General features: G+C 33.4%; 1 protein-coding gene across 1 annotated transcript in view; it reads right to left on the bottom strand.

Moving 5' to 3' along the window:
- UNC13C (unc-13 homolog C) overlaps positions 1–12,286 on the bottom strand; it is a 620,140-nt gene that overhangs the window by 589,682 nt on the left and 18,172 nt on the right. The window lies entirely within an intron of this gene.

Raw genomic sequence — 12,286 nt, 5'->3', positions numbered from 1 at the left:
CCAGAAATGCTGGTGATGTTTCAGTTGGGAAAGCATTAAAGACATGTGTCAACTTGGAAGAGAATTGACATAAACATGTCATAGACACATCCTATCCATAAAGAAGGGATGTCTTTTAATTTGCTCTAGTCTATTATTGTGTCTTTCAAGACTGCTGTAAAAGTTTCCTCACGGCTATAAATATTCTTGTTATGTTTATTCCTAAGTATAAAATCATCCTTGTTGATTTTAAAGAAAAGAGCTTTTTCTTTAAAAACAAACAAACAAAAAATCTGTTTAGAATAACCTTACTTTGAATATAAATACATCTATTACATTTCTCTGAATTATAAAATAATTTTACTTCAATAAAATAACTTTAATCTTCCCCTAGGGAAGATGGATAGCCAGGGCTGAGTGGACACAATTCTTGTGCCATTCTGGAGAAGGCAAAATAGATCATCCTTCTACCTTGAAAGTGAGCTCACTTTTCTAAGGGCCTTTTTAGATCATTTGTGTGCCAGAGCCACACCTAGTGGCAGACTATGGTATCATTGGTAAGGAAAGGTGATGAATTCTATTAGTTACTTTGCACATATTTGAATATTAGATAATTTTACATATAATTAACTGTTACATAATCTATGGTGAGAACAGCAACTCCAATTAGTAAATATTGACATAAGAATCATTGCTTTAAACAATAAAAATTTCCCTTTGAAAGAAAAATTTATACATTTTCACCATTTTAGATGTTCTACTATCTTACAATAAAACAATTTACTTTATTAGCTCCCTACCCACCATATATAGTTGGCAAATATTTCAGAAAGGAAAGTGAATAGAAACAGCTCTGGTTTTGAAGGCTGTCTAATTTGAAGTTATGTCTCTCCTCCATCTGTTTCCTTAAGCAAATTTCTTAGGCTTTCTGAATATCTGTATAACTAGTGTTTGGAGCAAATTAGAGGGAAAAATTTTTTTGTTCCATCAGGTCTTTAGAGAGTACAGAGAAGAGCAATCATAGAAAGGAAGGTAGAAGTGAGATTAAGAATTCAGGAGAATGAAACCAGATAACAGAAAGAGCCCTATTCATTACATCATATCAAGATTACATGAAACCAGAGATGATAAAAAGAAATGCAAGGCACCCTTACATGATCCAGAAAATGACTATGTATTTTAGGTTTATTTGTGAATTACCATATTTTAATTAAGAGAGTACTTTAAAAACTATAACATAACTAAGCAGGGGGAGAAAAATTCCCAATATTATATAAAAATGTGCCTCTCTCACATAAGCAAGAATATAGAGAAATATGAAGACCTGAATTTCATTTTTGAGCCTGCCTGTCCCAGTCCTTATATTAAGACATAAAATGTCTCTGGTTTACATATGTACTAGCAAAAATAACCTGACTGTAAAAGGAAGGTCGCTATTTTGTTTTCCATGGATCCTACAATGTCAAGGTGACATCTGGTGGACAGATAGTGTTACATGTGCAGCAAGGCAATAAAACTTTCTACCTGATTCCCACTTCTTTAAAGTTATGTAAAATTAAAAATTTCAAAAGGTAGTGGTGCCTCAATTGAGCATAAAACATATGCTTAACCCCTTCACAAGCTTTTCAGGGTGAATCCTCGTAACCGAATGACTGGATCTAGAGATCATACAAATACTGCCCATTTCTAGGAAGGGGCATGGCTATGGATAAAAAATATTTACATTTTGTTAAAGGATAGTTTTTAAAAGAGGGTGTAATCATGACCACTATGCAATATAAAATGATCCTATGTCAAAGATTTCAATTAACTTGCTAATTTATAAAAGAACGAGTAAGTTTTTATAGCCTGTTCAAAGAAGAATTCAAAGAACATATGAATATAGACAGATAAGGAATGCTGAAATTAAATGGGTCAATGATTGCTGTCCACCAGATATGACTAATTTGCAATATTGTCTATAGACAATATCATTTACATTATTCTTAATTTTCTACAACTTATTGTATTGTAAATAGTCAAAAATATCGAAAGCAGAGATAACCTCAAAGGGTGCCCATTTCGAACACTTTCATTAATTTTCTGACACTCTTCAATCAATCAATAATTCCTTATTTAACACCCAGTATACATAGCGCCACACTAACTGAAAGGAAAAGAAAAAAAGTTACACACATTAAGGAACTTTGAAAAAACAAGAGCGATGCCTAAAACAGATCTTTTGTAATTTCAACATATACGTTGTAATTCCTTTTTTCCCTATTTTCTTTCACATATATTCATGGAGCACCTAATATTAATATATGCTAAGCACTTTCTAGGCACTTTGTATTCAGTGTGAGAGAGAGACAAGTTCCTTTCTCCAATGGTGTTTTCCAGATAATGAAGGAATGTAGACAATTAACAAGTAAAAAAAAAAAAAAAAAAATTCAGGTCAATATTCCTTTTAACCTTCTTACATTCTTCAATTTGTTCAAAACAACAACCTTTACTATCATGCCACAGAAGCTCACAACCCACAGTATATGCAAAGTAGTATAATGTATGTAGGTTCTAGTGGCATTTAATGGTATTCAAATTTAGCTCCACTTATTGCTAGCCAGATTAATTTAATTAATTAAGAGGATAAAGGGTTAATTAACTTAATTAATTAAGGATAACAACAGAGAAAAATGTCAGGGTGCCACTTGCCACCAGCATCTCTAAAATCCAGAAATTTACTCATTTTCCCTGGTCACCAGTATGCTCAATTTCAAAGTGCAGAAGCTCAGCAATCTTTTAGGAAGTAGGAAGGCAAGTCCACCCTATAACCCCCACCTCTGCTGTATTTAAGTTTAAGGTAGCCGAAGCAGGGTCGATTGAGCAATGATTCACAACAGAGCTTAGTGAGGACTTCAGGACACCTGCCATCTATTTTTCTACAGGGAGTACACATGCTACCAGGATAGCTAAACTGGCATGAGTTCACATACCAGTTACTACCTTGAATCTTGAATCTTGTACCACTCTGACCCTCAGTCCCTGTTGTTAAGTCGAATTGCTAGATACATTCTCTGCTTCTTCCTGCATGTACTTTCTCCCTGGCTGCACTCTAACTCTCCATGTGGTTGTTCTTTCTGAATTCAAAATATGAAGAGAGTTCATGACTTACATCCATTAGTGTCCTCAACACTCATGGAAATTACAACAGTCAGAGGTCAAGGAGACAAGGGAAGAAGAAAGGACTAGCTCTACTCACCAGCCACATTAGAATCTAGTCCAAAACCAGTAGAAATACCTGTTACACTCTGGATACAGTAACTAATTAAATGTATAATGTAAAGGAAAGAGAATAGGCAAGAATGACACCAAGGTATCTATCTGACTTACATATCTAGAAGTTTCCATACACACACACACAGAGAGAGAGAGAGAGAGAGAGAGAGAGAGAGAGAGCGCTATAACTATATAGGAGGAGAAGAAGATATTTATATAAAGATTATGGAATTATGGAGTCAGTTTGGGATACATTTTATGGAGTAATAGAAAATTTAAGTGGAGGTGTCCTAAAGCCCAGAAGTCCTCCAACCATGATGTATATTAAAATCAGCTGGGAAAGTTTTAAAACTACATCTGGGAAACATATAGAAGCCTGGGAATCTCCCTTTTTAGAAAATTCCTCCAGATTCAGAAGCAGAGTGGGGACATAAAGTCTGAAGAGACCAACTCAGGAAGCCAGGAGCAGTATTCAAAATCACCCCAAAACCAGTTCTGTAAATTCTCTGCAGGTGTGCCCCAGCTGTTTTGTGAAAACTCCCTCAATGTGATGTAAGAGATCAATGTACGCATCCAATAAACTCAATGAACTCCAGTACCCCACTGACCTGGGCAGTGGGAAGAGTGGTTGGCTTCCCCATGCCACTGTATCCCTGACTTTGCTGCCTCAGAAGCCAGAGAGACTCCCCCTGTCTGGGGCTGCACGTCCTACCAGTGTGAATTCTTTCTTGCCCCTCCTTTCCCCTTGTCTTCAGATCTCAGTCCTTTGCCCACACCACAGCCAAAGGGAAGGTTGGGAAACCAGCGTTTCTACCTTTACAGTGAAGGAGGTACAGAAGTTACGGCAGCCAAAAGGAATGCAAACTGTTTATAACAGTGATATTTTAGGTGATGTTTTTCTTTTTCTTTATGCTTTTACTTATGTCCTATTTTTTAATAATAAATGATATTACATAATCAGAAAAAAAAATCGAATCAACTTTTTACACTAGTTTCTCAGTTCTTTTAACCAAGTCTTCCTGGTATCATTTCCCCCTCTAGTGGATACAAAGAAGAAATACATAGATGGATAAACTTTTCTGACCTTCTAGAGAAAACTGTTAGAGCTAAATATATTACCATTTTATTTCATAGATGAGTAAACTGACATGATATACCAAAGTCACATATAAAATAATGGGAGAGCCAGCCCTCCAATCAGGATAGCTTGATATAGGCTTCTATTTTATCTACTCCCAAATAAAGGGCAGCATTATGACAAAATTCGAGGGGCATTCAGAATCCCTGCATCAACCCCTGCATCAAACCCTTGGTTACTGAATAGGGAAGAAGAATGAGATATGACTAAATAGAAAGCAGGATTCACCCATTAGCCCATTTGCTGAACTTTGGCAAATTACTTAATCTCTTTTTACTTCAGTTTTTCTGTTGGCAAATGGGAATAATAATAGCACTTCCACAGGAGTTGTTTGTAAGGAACAAATTAGTATTAGCAAAGAACTTAGAACACTTCCTGGTGCCTCATAGCACTAAAATAAATGTTTATAGAATAAAAATGAACAAGAAATAGGGCAGAGGTCTCATTTTAAACTAGGCTAAACTCTGTTGAACCTCCCAAAGAGTCCATTGACTGATTTATCTGATAATAGTGGATTAGCTTGGATAGATCAAACTACCCAGATTAAAGTTTTAAAACTTAAATGAGTTACTTAAGAAGAAACCCTATTGGAGACACTGAAGAAAAATCAAAAGGAAGTAGAAACTGAAAGGAAATCTGACTTGGAAAAACAGGAAATGCAGCTGGTGAGATTGCAAAATGTGTAGCTTCTTCCCTGAGGACAATTCCCTATCTGCACAGCGCTCAAGGCAGCAGAATGTCAAAGTCTTCCTGCTCTGAAGCCTAAGAGGTCAGAGTTCAGTGTTTGGAGACCAAACTGAAAGCTATACAAGAGAGCTTAGAAGAGAAGACTCACGTGAGGGATTAGTCCCAAAATATGGCCTGAAATGTTGGCTGACCATTAAACCAACACTCACAAAGGAAATATGAGGGACTAGTAAAACAAAACAAAACAAAAACCAGAGCTGGAAACTACAGACCTGAGGGAAATGTCAGCTACTTACTGCAGAGGGACAAGTATGGAGTTTTGAGTTCAGCCAAGTTAAATGTTGACTATAATAAAAGTCACTATTCCATGTGTATACTACAAATCATTCATAAAGGGCCAAAAGTAGCCAATATCAGGTATCCAATCAAAACTCAGTAGACATACAAAGAAACAGAAATAGGTGACCTATACTTGAGAACAAAAAAAGCCAAAATAAATCTGAATCAAGATGAAAAACTGAAGAACATAATCACGTTTGATAGAATGAACTTAATATTGCACTGAACAATGGACAAATATACATTCTTTTCAAGCACACAAAATAATTATGAAAAGTGACTATGCATTAAGACAGAAAGGACTGGTATTAGACATTCTATACTCTTTGATCATGATACTATTATCTTAGAAATAGATATAAAAATGATAACTTAAAATGCATACTTGTAAGTTAAAAAGATTTTATATAGTTTATGCATCCTAGAATGAGTAGAAACTAGAAGATACTTGGAACTAAATAATTAAAAACACTAAATATCAAAAAAAATGGTCCAAATGAAACAAATTATTTTTGTTGTTGTTTAAAGTAACACATATAAATAAAAGGAAACACTAAAAAAATTGTTCCTCTTGGTTGTAACAATTTCTCAGACACTCCTCGTTTTTGATAACCTTGTGTGTGTGTGTGTGTGTGTGTGTGTGTGTGTGTGTGTGTGTGTGTCCTTGTCTTACATTCCGGCATTACAAGATGCTCCAGATTCATCTTGTATATTCTTGCACAGTCTTAGAACCGATCAGCCCTGGTTCCTCTTTTGGAAAATTGTATTAGAAACCATGGTATGGATGGTAGATATGCTTGTTGCTACTGGGGTGTTGTTTCTTTTAGGCCCTCTGAACTGGTGGAGTAAAGAAATATGTGGGTATACTAACCCATGCATATACACACACCTATAAATATTTCTGTATGTAACTATCTAAAATTGTATTATGTATTACTGATGTAATACATTACTACACAGATCATTCTAGCCTCCTCCCCACAATTATCTCTAAATTCCTACAACAGAGAAACCTATGAACCATCTATTTGTTGAATTGTTTAATTCCACTAAACATGTATGGCACTATGAGAATTGTTAACCTATAACCCCATGAGAAACAAAATTTATCAACTAGAATATACTAATTATATGAAGTTCCTTTTGCCTTCAGTCTTACATATTCCATTCATTTCCAAAGTTATTTAGGTCAACATCTTTCCTGAACCCCTCAGTAAGATTATTTTATACATTCGTAATACATTTAGATTCCTTTGTCACAGTCTGTATTTTTTTCTGCAACTGAAAACATCCTAAAAGATTCTGTAAAAGTTGCATACATTAAGGTTTACTCTTTTTGTCGTAAAGTTCTGAGTTTTAATAAATGCATTGTATCACATATCTACCATTATGGTATTGTAAAAAAAAAAAAGTGTCACCACCCTAAAAATCTCCTGTTCTTCACCCATTCATCTTTCACCCCCACCCAAACCCCTTACAACTTCTGATCTTTTACTGTCTCTATAGTTTTGCCTTTTCCAGAATGTCATCTAGTTGTAATCATACAGTGTATATCCTTTTCAGATCAGCTTCTTTCAATCAGCAACATGCATTTAAGTTTCTTCCATATCTTTCCATGGCATAATAGGTCATTTCTCTTTATCACTGAATAATAGTCTATTGTAGGGATGTATCACTGTCCATTAACCCATTGAAGGATATCTCAGTTGCTTTCACTTTTTGATGATTATTAATATAGCTGCCAAAAACATATGCATGCAGGTTTTTGAATGAATAGATATTTTCAACTCAATTAGGTAAGTACTTAGGATCAAAATTCCCGGATTGTATGATAAGACCATGTTTAGCTTTATAGTAAACTGACAAACTATGTCTTTCTGTATTCCTACTAACAATGAATGAGAGTTCTTGATCCACATCCTCATCAGCATTTGGTGTTGCCAGCGTGTTGGCTTTCAGCCACTCTAATAAGTGTGTAGTGGTTTCTCACTGTTACTTTAAGCTGCAATCCTCTAGTAACACGGATGGTGAACATATTTTCATACACTTATCTACCATTGTATATTTTCTTTAGTGAGATGTCTGTTCAGATCTTTTGCCTATTATTTTAAAAAAATGCAAAGTACTTACATTTTTTAAGCCCATTTTTAAAGCAGTTTTAGGTTTACAATGAAAATGAAAGGAAAGTACAGAGATTTTCCAAGGAGATTTTCCATTCTCCTTGCCCTCACATATGCACAGTCTTTGCATTATCAACATCACTCACCAAACTGGTACATCTTTTACCAAGGATAAACTTAAACGAACGGATTGTAATCACCAAAGTCCATAGTTTACCTTAGGTTTCACTCCTGGTGTTTGTACATTCTTGGTGTTGAATATACATGGTTTTGGACAAATGTATAACAACTTATACCCATAATTATAATAACATATAGAGAATGTATTTTCACTGCCCTAAAAATCCTGTGTCTGCCTATTCACCTTTCCCCACTTCACTTCTGGCAGCCACTGATCTTTTTATTGTCTCCATAGTTTTGCCTTCCCTAAAAAGTCATACAGTTGAAATCGTACAGTCTGTAGACTTTTCTGATTGGTTTTGTTCACTTACTAATATGCATTTAAGATTCCTCCATGTCTTTTTATGGTTTCATAGCTCATTCTTTTTTAGCACTAAATAATATTCCATTGTGAGAATGTACTACAGTTTATTTATCCTTTCACCTGCTAAAGGACATTTTGGTTGCTTCCGAGTTTTGACAGTTATAAATGAAGCTATTCTAATAATCTGTGTTCAGATTTTTGTGTGACATAGTTTTCAATTTCTTTGAGTAAATACCAAGGAGAATAATTGCTGGATTATATGGTTAAATCATATAATTATATGGATCATACATTTTGCTCCACATCTTTGTCAACATTTGGTGATGTCAGTGTTACAAATTTTGGCTACTCTCACAGGTCTGTAATAGTGTCTCATTATTATTTTAGTTTACATTTTCCTGATGACATGTGATATGGAGCATCTTTTCATATACTTATTAGCCATCTGTATATCTTCTTTGGTGAGGTGTGTGTTAAGGTCTTACACCTATTTTTTAATTTGGATATTTGTTTTCTTATTATTGAGTTTTAAAAGTGCTCTATATATTTTGGGTAACAGTCTTTTATCAGATATGTCTTTTGCAAATATTTTCTCCCAGTTTGTGGCTTGGCTTCTCACTGTCTTGAAATTGTTTTCATGGAATAGAAGTTTTTAATTTTAATGAAGTCCTACTTATTGTTTGCTTCTTTTGTAGACTTTGCCCTCTTTTAATATTAGGTTTCTTTTTTATTGTTGAGGTTTAAGAGTTCTTTGCATATTTTGGATATAAACCCTTATTCAGATACATGTTTTATAAATATTTTTTTCCAGTCTGTGGCTTGACTTTTCATTATCTTAGCAGTGTCTTTTTGCGGAGCAGAAGTTTTTAGTTTTAATTAAGTCCAACTTATCAATTTCTTTTTCATTCATGGATCATGTTTTTGGCATTATATTAACAGTTATTGCCAAATCCAAGATTACCTAGATTTTCTCCTATGTTATCTTATAGACGTTTTCTACTTTTATGATTTACATTTAGATCTATAATCTATTTTGAATTTTTGTGAAACATGCAAGATCTGTGTATAGATTCATTATTTTGCATGTAGACGTCCATTTGTCCCAGCGCCATCTGTTGAAAAGATTATTTTTTTGTCCTTCCAATTGTCTTTGCTCCTTTATCAAAAATCAGTTGACTATATTTTTGTGGGTGCATTTCTTGGCCCTCTATTCTGATCAATTGATCTATTTAACTATTCTGTCACTAATGCTATATGCAGTCTTGATTATTATAGGTTTATATTGTAGTCTTTAGCTGGATAGTGTCAGTTCTCCAATTTTGTTCTACTTCTTCAATATTGTATTAGCTATTCTGAGCCTTTTGTCTTTCAATATAAACTCCAGGATCAGTTTGCCAATGTCCACAAATTAACTTCCTAAGAGTTTGGTTTTGACTGAATTGAATCTAGAGATCAGGTTCAGGAGAACTGGCATCTTAGCAATATTAACTCTTGTCCTATTAACTCTTTGTCCTAGATCTTTGATTTCTCTCATCAGAGTTTTATAGCTATCGTATTTTGTTATATTTAGACCAAGAACTTCATTTTATTTACTTAGTGCTAATGAAAACAGTATCGTGTTTTTAATTTCTAATGCCACTTTATAAGTGGAATATAGGAAAGAAATTGACTTTTGTATATTAGCCTTTTGTCTTTATTAGTTTCAGGAGTTCTTTTGTTGATTCATCGTGACTTTTTAGACAATCATATCATCTGTGAACGAAAACTGTTTTATTTCTTCCTTTCAATCTATATAACTTTTATTTCTCCTTCTCAACTTACTGTACCTGCTATAACTTCCAGCACAATGCTGAATAGGAGTGGTGAGAGGAGACATACTTGGCTTGTTACTAATTTTAGGAGGAAAGTATTCAGTTTCTCACCAGTAAGTATGATATTAGCTATAGATTTTTTACATGTTCTTTATTAAGTTGAGAAATCTCCCTTAATCCTACTTTGAGGAAAGCTTTATCATGAATGGAAACTGAATTTTGTCAAATGCTTCTTTCACATCATATGATTGTAATATTTTTATTCCTTTGCCTATTGATGTGGTGGATTGCACTAATTTATATTTCAATGTTGAACTAGCCTTGCATACCTGGAATATATACTGCTTGGTTATGGTGGATAATTATTTTTATACATTGTTAATTTGATTTGCAAATATTTTTTGAGGATTTTAATATTTTATGTTTATGAGAGATATTAGTCTATAATTTTCTTTTCATAATATCATTATGTGGATTTGATATTAGGATAATGCTGGCCTCATATAATTAAGAATTATTCCCTTTACTGCTTATTTCTGAAAGAGAATGTGAAGACTTGGTATCATTTCTTCCTTAAATAGCTGGTAGAATTCATCAGCGAAACTAAGTAGGCCTACCTGGTGCTTTATTTTTTTGAGATTACAAATTTTTGATTTAATTTTTTTAATGTAGGTCTATTCAGATGATCTATTTCTCCTCATGAGTTTTGTATTGAAGGAAATCGGAATATGTCATCCCCTAATATGCCTCTTTGACATGAGAATTATTTTTGAACTGAAGGCAATTAAGAAGCAATAAATGCAGGAAAATCTCTCTCTCTATGCTCCCTTTTTCTTCCCAAAAGCAGGAATTAGTTTTCCTTTACTGAAGATAAATCTAGACTCTTATTAGAGATGGCACCAAAGGAGTCAGTAGACAACTTTTACTCCTTATGTTTTACCCCATATGTTTAAATTTAAATTTTTTCCTCTGCCTCAGTATCTTTCAAGTAATTAATTGGTCTATTTCATCTAAGCTATCAGAGTAATAGGCATTGAGTTGTTAATACATTCATTTACTATCCACTTAATATCTATAATGTCAGTATTGATACCTCCTCTTTCATTTCTGATATTAGTAATTTGCATCTTCTCTCTTTTTTTTTGGTTCTTCTGTCTGGAGAGAGGTTTATAAATTTTATTGATATTTTCAAAGTACTAGCTTTTGGTTTTGTTACTTTTATTACATTACTGTTCTCAATTTCTTTGATTGATGCTTTTTAAAAATTACTTCTTTTCTTCTATTTGAATTAGTCTTATATTCTTCTTTTCATGCTTTCCTAATGTGGAAGCTTAACTCGATTTTAGATTTATCTTATTTTCAAATACATGTGCATTCGGTGTTATAAACTTCCCTCTATGCACTGCTTTCACTGCATCCCGTAAATTTTGATACTTTGTATTTTCATTTAGTTTAAAATACTTTAATATCTCTAAGAAACTTCTCTGATTCATATCTTATTTATTTAGAAGTGTATTGTTTAACTTACGCCTGTATTTCTTTGATTAATTTCAGTTCAATTCCACTGAGGTCTAAGAACATATTTTGGCTAATTTCTATTATTTAAAATTTTAAGATGCATTTTATAGAACATGGCCTAATTTTGTGAACTTGAGAACAACATGTATAATGCTGCTGTTGGAGGAAGTGTTCTATAAATGTCAATTAGATGTAATTAACTGATAGTGCTGTTTAGTTCAACCATATCCTTACTGATTTCTACCTGCTGGCTTTATCAATCACTGAAAAAGGGGAGTTGAAGTTTCCAGTCAGTTATGGATTCGTCTATATTTTCTTGTAGTTCTATCAGTTTTTGCATTATATATTTTAATGCTTTGTTGTTAAAGGCAAACATGTTCAAGTATTGTTCTGTCTTCCTGGAGAGCTGACCAATTTATCTTTATATAATAATTCCCTCTTTATCCCTGGTCATGTTCCTTATTCCTAAGTCTGCTTTATCCTTGGTAATTTTCCTTGTTTCCTTGTCTGAGAGTAACAACCATTTCACCTTTCTTTTGATTAGTGTTCATGGTATGTCCTTTTACATCCTTTATTTTTAACTTGTCTGTGTCTTTATATTTAAAATGAGTTTCTTGCAGACAACATATATTTGGGTCTTACGTTTTATCCTACTATGACAATCTCTGTCATTTAATTGGAATATTTAGAACATTCACATTCAAAATGACTATTGATATAATCGAATTAACATATATTATGTTTTTAACTGTTTCCTATTCATCGCATTTGTTCTTTGCTTCATTTTTTAATCTTTGCTTTTTCTCCCTTTTCTGGTTTTAACTGAGCATTGCACATGATTCCATTTTCTCTCTGTTTTAGGAAATCAACTATATTTCTTTTTCTCCCTTTTTAGTGGTTGCCCTAGAGTTTGAAATACACATTTACATCTCATCTTATTTTATTTTTCAAATAA

The sequence above is a fragment of the Rousettus aegyptiacus genome, unplaced genomic scaffold, assembly GCF_014176215.1.
Source record: "Rousettus aegyptiacus isolate mRouAeg1 unplaced genomic scaffold, mRouAeg1.p scaffold_m13_p_3, whole genome shotgun sequence".
Taxonomy (NCBI): domain Eukaryota; kingdom Metazoa; phylum Chordata; class Mammalia; order Chiroptera; family Pteropodidae; genus Rousettus; species Rousettus aegyptiacus.
This window is presented reverse-complemented; position numbering and strand designations above follow the sequence as displayed.